The 12,609-nt window shown below is 41.3% G+C and overlaps 1 pseudogene; it reads right to left on the minus strand.

Moving 5' to 3' along the window:
- Nucleotides 1–2,902: 2,902 nt before the first annotated feature.
- On the minus strand, nucleotides 2,903–11,658 carry LOC107675965 (inactive dual specificity phosphatase 27-like; annotated as a pseudogene).
- Nucleotides 11,659–12,609: the final 951 nt, after the last annotated feature.

The raw sequence follows: 12,609 nt of genomic DNA on the forward strand, positions 1-12,609 counted from the left end.
ATGTTGGATTAGAGAACATTTAATTATGTGAAAAAGCATTAGACTATGTGGGAAAAGCTGCTGCACATTGAAATAGATATACACTGAATGATATTTATTGAAGGACAAATATTTGTAAAGTCATGTAACGTTAGCCTACACCCATTTTACGCTTGAAGCTTTACCTGATTTAATTGTTTTTATGTTTAATTTTTTTCTGCTGCCACATTTTTTTTCTTTTCTTTTCTTTTTTTTGCCCGTGGGATACCATGAAAATGAATATTAGTTCAATAAATTACCTTTCTGCCAGTTTTCACCTGTGATAACATTGATTTAGAATTAAAGTTACGTATTCTGTAGTATGTGGAAGTCTTTTTGGCAGTAGCTGTTGCCATGGTGAATCGTAATTTCGGAGCTCCATTGATCATGGCTTTTCATAGTCGTGGCGCACGCGCTAAACTCAGAGTCAACATACTCAGAGTGGATTGATCTAACTCTGATCAGCTGTTCAGAAACCGAAAACTCAGAGTTTCCAATCTCAGGGTAAGTCAATTCAGAGTTCAAGTTTTAACTTGAAGTTTGAACCTCCTTTCTGGAATACACCCCTGATAATTCAATAATGTTTATTTTTAAAATTCTCCTGTTTGTTTTCCTGAGCGTACAAACCCCGCCTACCAGATTTTAGACCTAGATCGGAGCTAGTTGTCACAAGTTTCTCTGCCAGGTTTTGAGGAAAAAGTCAAACTACACAAATGCTTGTTTTCTTTAGCAGTGGTTAGTTTGTTGGTTTTAAACTGTCCTCCACAATAAAACTTAAAACTATCTGTTGTGTAAACAAGTAAAAGAATAAAACACACTACAGACAAGAGTCACTAGAGGCGCTTCCAAGATGGCGCTGCTGAGTTCGGACGCCGTCCAGGTCGCTCCACTTAGATTGTGCTTTTATTTACTTTTGTACTTTCTTTTGCTCTCTCTTTTTACACACATATCGTCTGCACTGATCACTTACGACAAAAGAACACTTATATAACCATGTATGTGACAAATAAAAATCTTGAATCTTGAATCTATGAAGGCAGATTTGAAATTAAATAATTTCTTAAATGTCAGGTCAGCAAGTTGTTTTTTTATTTAATGTAAACCAAAGTTTGATATTTTTTATGTTACTTTTACAGTTTTTGCTGTTTCATAAAATTATTTGCACTGTGTAATAGTTTCACTATTAGCCAACATTTTTGCCTTCAATCTGTGTTTAACCATATTTTATTTTTTTTCACTATATACCTATATATTATTTTTTGGTAAAAAAAAAAATACTGGTCTTTTGAAAATACCAAATACTCTGTTCCCTTTCAGTCGGTCACTCCTGACGTCACGTCGGATGACCGACGAATTGGGATCTCGCTTAGAGAGACCAATCTACTTCGAGTGTAAACTAAACGAGCCAATGCACATTGGCATGCGATTATTGCATCCAGCTGCCACTGATCACAGCGTGAGTATAAGTAGGCAGCAGATGCAGCGCATATTCAGCTTTTCGCTTCGGAGCCGAGCGATCACATCGTTCTGCTCCTGACTACTGAGAGAAGAAGACTGAACGAGTTCAGCGCGCTCTTCGTGTTGGCGGTATGGCGCTTCAGCGGTGGTGGTTTCCCGTGTCGAGTGGGTTGCACACATCAGGCTGCACTACCCCGTTTGTGTTGCAGACGGCCATCTCCCCTGTGCGCCTCAGCACGCTAAAAGAGCTATTTCCCTAAAAGAGCAATTACGGGTGCGTCTTTTTAAAGACGACGTTGCGTGGCAAACTTGACATTACGTCTTTGTAAAGACGATGTGGGTCTTGCTATAGACAACGTATCACCCGGGCATTTCTGGATGCGGTCATTACCTGGCGCTGGGTGATGGTCACGATCACTGCCTCGCGTGCCTGGGCATCTAGTACGCTGAGGTGGCGTTTGTGGATGAGTCATTGCGGGAAGATGTTCATCTCTGAGTCGCGGGCCAAGCTCCGTTTCCTCAAAGGGGCGGAGTTCCATTGCCTCTGCCTCAATCTAGTTCTCGTCATGGCGGCAGTCCGGGGGGGGCTACTTCAGGCAGTAGCACGGGCGGTCTGAGGCACTCCGCAGCCAGTTGAGCTGCCAATGGAACGTGCTGGGCTCTCTACAAGGAGCGTTGCGTGCAGAGATCGCAGTCCTGCTGGTGAAGGATGCGATAGAGCCGGTCTCTCCAGCCGATATGAAGATGGGGTTTTACAGCCCCTAATTCATTGTACCCAAGAAAGGCGGTGGGTTACGACCAATCTTGGACCTGCGTGTCTTGAACCGGGTCTTTCACCGGTTACCGTTCAAGATGTTGGCGCAGGAACGCATCTTCGGGTGCATCCGTACCCGAGATTTGGTTTGCAGCGATTGACCTGAAGGACGAGTACTTCATGTGTCGACCCTTCCGCACCACAGACCATTGCTGTGGTTCTCTAAGCGAGATCCCAATTCGTCGGTCATCCGACGTGACGTCTCCGTTCCCTCCTTCAGGGAACGAGGGTTACCATACGTAACCAAGATGGTCTTTGACTCCAGAGCTGCTAAATATGTTATTTTTCACAATACATTACACAACATTATCTTTATATACAGTATCTTTACATCTCTTTATATATCTTCACATTACATTTTCTTTATATATATAGAATTAGATATAGATAGATTATTGATTTGGGGATTTGCTGATATAAATATGCTCTTAACTTTACACCCAGTGTGCCAGGGGGAGTGAGTGGTTCTTCTCTGTCATAAAGCCTGAACATAAGAGACTTTTGTAAAACTTTTACTGTATAATGAATGCAGTGATGTTATCTTCTATTTGGAACTTATATACAGTATAGAGAGTATAGATAATTATATTTTTTTGCATAGTAATTTTTTTATTAGTTTTTACTATGAATGTGTGACTTTGACCCCTTCTGTTTCCTCCATGCAGAAATAATTTCATCATCCTCCATTTCTTCCGCCACCCGTGCTCTTGCCCTCTGTTTAATCTGAGCAATAAAAGGAGATATTTCCTCATCTTTCTCCTCTTCCTGTCTTGCTTTATCAGTCCTCGCAGTCTTGTTGTTCTCATATAGTGAGCCATGGGAAGATTTCTGCTTTGCTGAGTAGTTCTGGTAACTGCATCTCTCCTTGTCCTCATATCTAGCATACGATCTCCTGGTTCTGTAACTAGTATCTTCACCTAGGCTGTTATATGAAGAAGGTGGGGACCCCTGAGATTGACAGTTAATCTCTGAACTGGGATCTCGACTCAAATCCATGTCATCATCGGCCCGATGCCTGGATGAAAATCTTGAGACAAAACTATATTCCTCCTCTTCATCATAATTTACTGAAATTGAGCTCCTGCGGCTTGGGAAGTCAAACTCTGAAGGTTCCTTAATCCCTCCATACAATGATCGAGACATGCGGGGCGGCTCGCTGTTTCCATCATAAGGTTTAAGTTTGCTTTGAGGAGGTCTTACGTTTTTGAACCATTCATCAATACTGCTGGTGGGGTTACTGGCTCAAGCTGGAAGGTTCAGTATTCCTGACCGGCCATAATCTCTTTTGGGTTTGGGTTTCTCAGAAGAACGGGCTGCCAAATCATAAAATCCATTCGACTTTCCATGATCGGCTTCATCATCACTGTCTTCCTCCTTCATTTTTTCTTCTTGTATAACGTACTGCGCTTGTTGTCCTCAGCAATCTTCTTCACCTCATAGGATGCCATCTTGTCCCGCATGTCAGACTTGATTTCTTTCTCCATAGTGTCCAGTTTGTGAAGGTTCACCTGGTCCTGGAAGAGGCTATAGAGCGGCACACTGGTTGTAGTAATCTTGCTTCTACGTGAGCCTAACCCAGACACTGAGGAGAGGTTGGATGCTCCTCCAGCAGAAAGCATGGACTCTGCCCTGCCACCGGCCGACAGCACAGACTGAGCCTTCCCACACACAGACAGGATGGATTCTGCCCTACCTCGGGACAGTATGCTTGAGGATGTGGATCCGCTCAGCATTGAGGCTTTGTCATGATCTACTCCAATGTCCAGCACTCAGACTAAACACTGATCCCGCTCTGGAAGACGAGGCGAGACTCACTCCCATCATCATCTCGGCTTGCTTCTGCATTAGAGTCTCATTGACCATGTTGGCAATCCAGTTTTGGATATTGGTGATGTTTACCATGGGCTCACCATTAGGGCCAATGACCGCAGCAGGAGGTGCAGGAGGCTCTTGGAGAACAGGTGGCTGTGATCGGTTGCTACGACCTGAAAGGGCAGAAGACCTTCCACTCAGGACAGACATGTTATCGTCTCCAGTGATGCTCGCAGATGGAAAGGCTCCTGCACAGAAAGCAGACAATGGGATGCTGCCACTCAAAGCGCTCTCGGATTCCCAGCCACACACCGATTGGCTCTCCTCAAGGGTTTTCCTTGTGCACTCCAGAAGCTTCTCTCGTCGCTGTCTTCTCTTGATCGTGGCCAGGTCCTCTGCTCGACTCATCTCCAGAATTTCATCCTTGTTCTCTTCACCACCATACTTCTTCTGATGCTCGAGTTTCCAGGTCTGATAGGCCGTTAAATTGACGTCTTCCAGTGAGGGAGCGGGAGCTTCGGTCTCAGCCTACGTTTGCACTCCATCCTCTGCCACTGCATCTTTTTTGTTCCATCCAAACTGAATTAGCTTAATCTTCCATTGTTCCAAAGGTGTTAGATTTTCCTTGTTCTTTTTGCAGAAGTTGTACATGGAGCTGCTGTCAGAGAGTATGCTTTCAACATCATCGTCAATTTTTTTCTGGCTTGCTTCGCTGTCCTCGTCAGCCTCTCTGAGTCAGTATCGTGCAGTGACCTGTTCCTCTATTTTACATTTACATTTACATTTAGTCATTTAGCAGACGCTTTTATCCAAAGCGACTTACAATTGGGGGATACATAAAGCGATTCTTCTTAAGAGGCAAACAGACACAGGAAGTGGTTGTAATACCAAGTTCTTAGGAAGTGTTTAATGTAGGTTTTTTGAGCAGTGGGGTTATCCGAGCCTATTTGAATGCTCCTTCAGACACTTCTTCCAGAGATTGGAGTAACTGCTGCAGCTCATTGTGGACCCTGCATCAGAAGCGGGCCGACGGAGCTGACGTCTGATGTGTTCCTTCACCATTCGCACATCTTCACTTGTCACGCTCTCCAGGTCCTCAGGTCGCACGGCTGGCTGCTTCCTGTTGCCCAGCAAAGACTCATAGTCCCACCCATTGCACATTAGCTGGGCCTCCCACCAGTCCTCATTCTGGTACTTCTCGTTGCGCTTCTGCCACTCCCTTATCATGCTGTCCACATCCCCATGTCAGGTTTGCTTGGGCCGCCAAGGAGTCCTACTTTCAGAGCCGCAGCGGCAGCAGAAGATATGATGCTGCCGCTGTCTTCCTCCTCGTCCACTATGATGGAGTCGGCTTTAACTCCAAATATGCTCTCCTCCTCGTCAAGACGAGCACGGGTGTCAATCACAGAGCACTGACTGAGGGTGCCGTCATCGTCTTCATCTCGTTCTTCCATTAGAGTTTCATTGAGTTGGCGCAGTTGCTTTAAAAACCCTTCGTTGGGGTTGATGGCACGTTTCTTCCTGATTTCCAGCAGGGCCTCAATGATGCTCATGTTCTGGAAGATCATGAGATATGCAGCAACAAGTACAGCTGACCGGCTCACACCCATCATCGAGTCCACAAGCACCTTGCCTAAATGAAGGAAAATAAAAAAAATTCCTCATGTTAACATAATCGTCATATTTGTCACACAAACTGAAAATGGAAATGTTATGTTAAGATGACCTCCCAAAGGGCTTGTGGCCAACAAATTTTTCTGGTCTTTGCTCATTAATATTAATGAAGTCATGTGACTGAGTGCTCTGGATTATCAAACCGCATAATTACTTAATTAATATAATTTGCGGGAAAAAAGAACATCAATGCAGAGATGATGTTGTTTACGTCAAAACTGAAACCAAACCGTTCATACAGAATGCATATTTATCACATTTTCTAGAGGGACATCTATCTATCACCGTTGCACTCACATCTCGCACAAGATTGCCGCATGTTTAGAAAGCCATGGAAAATTAAAGGTGGGGTAAGCAATTTTTCAAAAACGCTTTAGAAAACTGATTCGGGCCGAGTAGCAAAACAAACTTGTAGCCAATCAGCAGTAAGGGGCGTGTCTACTCATGATGTGGAGGAGAGAGCGTTCAGTGCACAGGACGGACATTAGCCGAGCCGAGCGACAGAAAGATAGAGATGGCGGATAAAAAACAAAAGAGGAAAACGTCTGCGGAACAAAAGAAGGCTTAAGGCAAGAAGTAGGACCCATGTAAATATCGGATCAGCTTTCCAGCGCTGGAGAGAACTCAAGGAGCGGACGGTCTGCGATCGGACGCAACAGCTAAAGTCTGTCTAGTACACTGGACGCGACAAAGCGACCGTTGAAAATCATTAGAAATTTGTGTCAATACGTCATAAATAGAACGCAGCAGCAGTTTTCTGGCGGGCATTTGTCGTGTCGCGCCACGCCGCATCCAGTAGACCAAAGATATGTTTATATATCTATGGTGTAGACAGCATCACTGATTATAATGAGTTCCATAGTATTTTGTGTGGGGCGGAGCTATCAAAATAGGGGCGATACCCTTTTGGGGTAGGGGTGTGTTTGTTTTGGTGATTTCAAATGTCAACATTGGCTACCAGAAATCGCTTACCCCACCTTTAATGTAAGTTCAACTTTTTAAAAACATGTCTCAAGACTTTATGGTGGTTTTTCCCCATCCTACTGCATCTCAAGTTTTTAAATGAAGAAAGTACTCTTTGTGATTGGTTTTCGGTCCTTTGTCTTAAACTATACATACATGCATGATTCTGTTTTGTTTCTAATTGTTTAAGCAACTTTAATTATATAAGGTTTATAAACATTATTTTAAACATTATGCACTTTTTTCAAAGATAGTCGTGTTATTTTATTATGCTTTGAAGAAACGTGCATAATATTTTGCTCAATGCGCTCTCTTGTGGCCTCAGGAGAGAAGCCAAAAGCCCCCCCCCCAACTGAAATTATGCCTTTTAAATTCGAATATAATTCGAATATTGATCATATTTAAGTACAAAAATCTAGTTTTTTAGCCATTTTGACAGCCCTATGGTGAATGATGATAGTCATTAAATTTAATTGAATGAAAAAAGATGCAATGAAAGTGAATGACTGAGGCCATCTCTAATATTCTGCTAAATATCTTTTTTTTTTGTGTATGTGTGTGTTCAGTAGAAGAAAAAGTCATACAGGTTTGGAATGACATAAGCGTGAGTAAATGATTTTTGGGTCAACTGTTCAGTTTCTTATGTTCAATTATTCAGGAATAATTAGATTGTAATGTCAGATCAGATCAGATCCTCATTATGCAAAATTAAGTATTATGAGCCGTTCTGCTCTGAATGTTTTTGAAAGTATGTTGTGAGTTTACATCCTGTTAATTATTTTAAAAAATCAAACTTTGTAATGAAAGAGAAGACTAAATGATAGAGAAGCAGTGCTAGACTAATAATTCTCACATCCATAACAAGCACTTTCTTCACTGCTAGCATATGTCATCTTGTCAGCTAGCATATGTGATCTTAGTTTCTGACGCTCTCCTTGATTCAGATTGTGAAGAGGTTGCTGTCTATCTGTGTCACTAACTCTAAAAATAAGTGAGTGAGACACATCTATGGTGAGACATAATAGAGTCCAGGCCTCTGAATTAATCTGGTATCTGCAGTTTGTTTATCTACGACAGGAACAGCATGTTGCTCATAGGATTAGTATATTGTCTCATGCTACAATTATTTATGTATAATTTACATACCAAACCTATAGTTTCTCTAAAGAAAAATTTTGAAAAAAGTAATTTTAAGCTCATTCTCCCCTCAACAGAAGAATTAATGAAGAGAACCTTCTAAACTCACCTCTGTGTGTCAGCAAAGCGTCATCTAGAAACTCAGCACATGTGCGGAAGTAAGAAGAGATGTCTGCATCTGGGAAATCATCCACCTCGATGCCCATATAGGTGATATTCATGCCCTGGTAAAACACCTCGCCGATGTAGACGCCGGTGCCGTGAGCGGCGTTCACCACACGAGTGATACCGAGGCGTTTGAGACAGGCTTTATTCATAGCCACTGACCTGCAGCGCAGAACAGCAGCTCACTTAAAATAAACAATCTTCATGACAGTCATTTATTTATTAGAGCAGGGTTTCTACAGGTTTTATGAAGGTAAATTTAAGACTTTTTAAGACCATTTTAAGACTAAGTAAAGACAATTGAAGGAATAAATTAAATGTAACACAATATGTCAATACGGTCTCTAAAATATTAGTGTCTTGTATAAGCAACGCTTCAAAGTTTGAAAATACAACTTCCAACAGATCTCCATTACTCATTTTACAAAAGAAAAAATAGTTTAAGGATTGAATATCTCTGTTCACAAATACTTGAATAAGGAAATAACTTTTACTGAACCTTCTAATCACACTGCAATAAAGTGATGTTCTTCCTCAGTATTTTTGTCTTGTTTCCCAGTGCAAATGTTTGTTAATCAAGATTCTTAAAGAATCATAAATCAAGATACATTTACTGGAGTAGCAAAACAACTAATATAATAAGTCTTGTTTTCTAAGAAATTGATCAAAATGAAGTGAGTTTACAATTAAAACAAGAACAAATGTCTGTCAATGGGCTCAGAAAAATCAACTTAATTTCTCAGAAAACAAGACTTTTAATAATCATCCTTCTCTTTGCCCATTAAGGCAAATCAGTCATACTACACTGTAGCATATATATATATATATATATATATATATATACACACACAGTAGGGCTGAATGATTTTGGAAAATAATCTAATTGCGACTCTTTTTACCAATATTGCGATTTAATATGCAATTATTTTTTTAAAGCTCTTTATGTTCTGTATTATGTGTATATATGTGGCAAATAAAACAAAAATGAATGGAGTATGTTTTACAAGAAAATAGTATTTCAGTTTTTCTACCTTACATTTTCATGTTCAATTCAATGTTTCACCACAGAATAAAAAAGAAAAAAAGTAACTGTGACTTTTTTTCTCAGAATTGTGAGTTATAAACAATTTTTTTTTTCCCTGCAATTCCATGTTTATATCTCAAAGTTCTGATTTTTTTTTCTCAATTATCAGTTTAGATCTCACAATGCTGTTTTTTTGTTTCCGCCCCAGAATAAAAAGTTAATTGTGACTTTTTAACTTACAATTCTGACTTTTTTTTTCTTAGAATTGTGAGTATATGTCTTGTGAGATCTACAGAACTGCAAGAAAAAGAAATCTGAATTGTGAGATAAAAAGATGCAATTACCTTTGAAATGATTATTTTTTAAATCCTGTGGTGGAAACAAGCTTCCATAATTTATTTGTAATTGTGAAATTTACTAGCAAATTCTGAGTGAATATTGTGATGATGTGAAGTAACCAAGTTTGATCTTTCCATTAACAGATCCTTCTAAAACAGGTCTTGATTTACAGACCTTCATTAATGATCTTCTTGGCAGCAATGGAGGAGGACAGGTGAATTGGTTCCATGAAGATACTTTCTGCATCAGAGCCAGAGATCATGGAGAAACGATCTGATATGGTGGAGAAGCGATCGGACATCATGGAGAAGCTGCGTGAGATCAAACACACACTCAGCATCATCACGTTCAGTTCAAGTTCAGGTTTAATAATGTTTGAGCTCTGTTATCTGATGGTAATGGACCTGGGTGAAGGACAACGCAAGTAATGCGACTGAACAACATTAACACACGCTGCTTCATCCTGATGAGGAACCTGCTGATCCTTCACAGCGCTGCTCTCACCGGACGACGCCATCACACTACAGACAGACAGAGATAGGCAGGCAGAGAGAGTGAGAGAGAAAGAGACAGACAGAGAGAGAGACAGACAGACAGACAGAGAGAGAGAGACATTACAAAGTCCAACAGAAACCGTCAAAGCATCATATTATCACTTAAAGTTCAGGTTTAATTATATCATATTCTAATGGTATAATAACTCAAACTAAACTAAACTTGTTACCAAGTTCTGAAAAACCAAAAGTACAGAGTTTGTTTGACTGGTGATCAGTGACATGATCATTCTGAAAACTCCAGTTCATGAACTAGTATGTCAAATACTTTAAAGGAAATAAAGGAACTGCTGAAAACACACGTTAACTAAACACATTTGATGACAACAACAACAGATCGACCATGCCTGTGAGTGTGTGCTTGTGTGTGAGTGAATGAGTGTCTATATATAGAGAGTGACAGCTGCAGAGATTCTTCTGGACCAGGGAGGACATTCTCTCTCTCTCACACACACACACACACACACACACACACACAACAGTGTAACTGTGTCAAAAGAGCTACAGAGGTAGACTGCCTCTTGCCTCGAGCCAGTTTGGGAATTATTCTGCCCCATGTCAGAACAGGCTCCCTAACATAACTAATTACAGTTCAGTCCAGCAGGGGGTTTCTCATGGCTCTATATCAGGGGTACTCAAATATAAACTTGAAAGGTCCACTTACCAAATTTCCATTCAGTCCGAGGTCTGGAAAAGTGACGGTCAAATTCCAAATAGAGAACTCCAACAAAAAAAAAGCAATCCTCAAATCTTTAGAACTATACACAAAAAAACGACATGGTAGGCCTTTTAGTGTGAAAGGTGACACCTTCTTTGTGCCACCAGTTGTTTAAACTTGGACATAAAAGGTGTGAGGGCCAGGCGGAGGCACTGATGTAAGTGTTCATTGGTGAGTGTGCTGCGTATGCGTTTTTCACCATGTTCATGGTTGAAAAGGCAGATTCACAGCAGTACGTTGAGGGAAACATGGTGAGAATTTGAAGGGCCATCTTCTGCAGGAGAGGAACACCTGCTGCAGTAACCATCTTCGTCCAGAAGGTGACAGGGTCACAGCGAGATTCCTGCAGTGCTAGGTTTTCTTGGAGATCAATTAGCTCTGTTTGCAGAGAAGCAGCATTGGCCCATGGGAAGACTTTCGTGGCTTCAGTTGAGAACTCAGCTTCCATTTCCTCTTCATTCTTCATGAAATCCACAAACGGTTTGGCTTTTGCACTCTTCTGATTCAACAGAAATGTCTCCACCTCTTTCCGCAGTGCCCAAAACCGCTCCAGTACCTTGCCTTTACTATGCCACCGGACATTGTTGTGAAGGAGCAAATCATCAAATGTTGCATTCACCTCTATTAGAAATGAGCGCAACAAATGATGTTGCAGAGCAGAGGATGCTCTCAGATAGTTGACAAGTTTCATGACTGTTGTCATTACTTCTGAGTACCTTTCTCCAAGGCTGGCACACAAAACAATCTGGTGAATTATGCAGTGGTATGCCATGAGGTCAGGGTGGTGAGTTCTCAAGCGTGACACTAATCCCCTCTCTCTACCAATCATACATGGCGCGCCATCAGTAGCAATGGAAACAACATGTTTCAGGTCTATCTCTCTGTCTCTAAGCATCTGTGTCACTGCTTCATAAATGTCATCCCCCCTTGTGTGTCCATGGAGGTTTGTGAGACCCAAAACATCTTCATGAAATTCTCCCATTTCTTCATCATAAAATCTGACAAAGACCATGAGTTGTGCATTGTCTGTGTTGTCTGTGGATTCATCCACAGTCAATGAAATGAATTTGGCTTTTTTTTTTATCAGACCTAAGTTGTTCAAGCAAATCATTAGCAAGTATTTCAGTTCGTCTCGCAGCAGTGGAATCAGAACAGGGTATTTGGCTTATTTTCTGGATTATTTAATCCTTTTGAGTCCCTTCAAACAGAGCAGTCACCACTTCACTCATACACTCCTTGACTATTTCAGCATCAGAGAAGGGTTTCTTGTGTTTTCCCAGGACCCATGCTACTCTTAGTGAGGCTTCCGTTGCCCGCTCCTGTTGTGTGGCTGATCTAACTATTACACAGCTTGTAGCTTCATAGGATGATTTCAGCTGGTTTATTTTTTGTGGTCCTTACCTCTGTGTTCTGAGGATAATTTTGTTCAAAATGTGCATGCTTGGTTTCATAATGGCGTTTCACGTTACCACTTTTGATGATTGCTACTGTCTCGTTGCAGATTAAACACATTGGTTTTCTGCTTCCCACGGGGCGCACGAATGCATATTTTTCCTGTCCACTCACTCTTAAACTCGTAGTTTTCAAAATCAACTTTTCTTTTCTTGCCAGCTTTGAGCACGCCATTTTCACTTTCAGTCAGCAAAAAAAAAGTCAGTTATCTTATCGATATTTGCACTGCTCCTCACTGCTCGCAAATGATGAGACTGCCTGTTCACCTGCCTGGCCCAGAGCACGTGACCGGTAGATAAATCTGGCTGCCTTGAGTGAGTAGTGGTGACGTTGCTATAGCGATGCCGTTACAGCTGCTGTGATTGGACATAGATGAAGCAGCCAAACCGAGTAGAAGCCTCAATGATATATAGCGCGGAATCACAATTGCGCACTCCATTGAAGACTCATTTGGATTATGATTAAATTAGCATGTTGGTTT

Source organism: Sinocyclocheilus anshuiensis, unplaced genomic scaffold (assembly GCF_001515605.1).
Source record: "Sinocyclocheilus anshuiensis isolate Anshui unplaced genomic scaffold, SAMN03320099.WGS_v1.1 scaffold2936, whole genome shotgun sequence".
Taxonomy (NCBI): Eukaryota; Metazoa; Chordata; class Actinopteri; order Cypriniformes; family Cyprinidae; genus Sinocyclocheilus; species Sinocyclocheilus anshuiensis.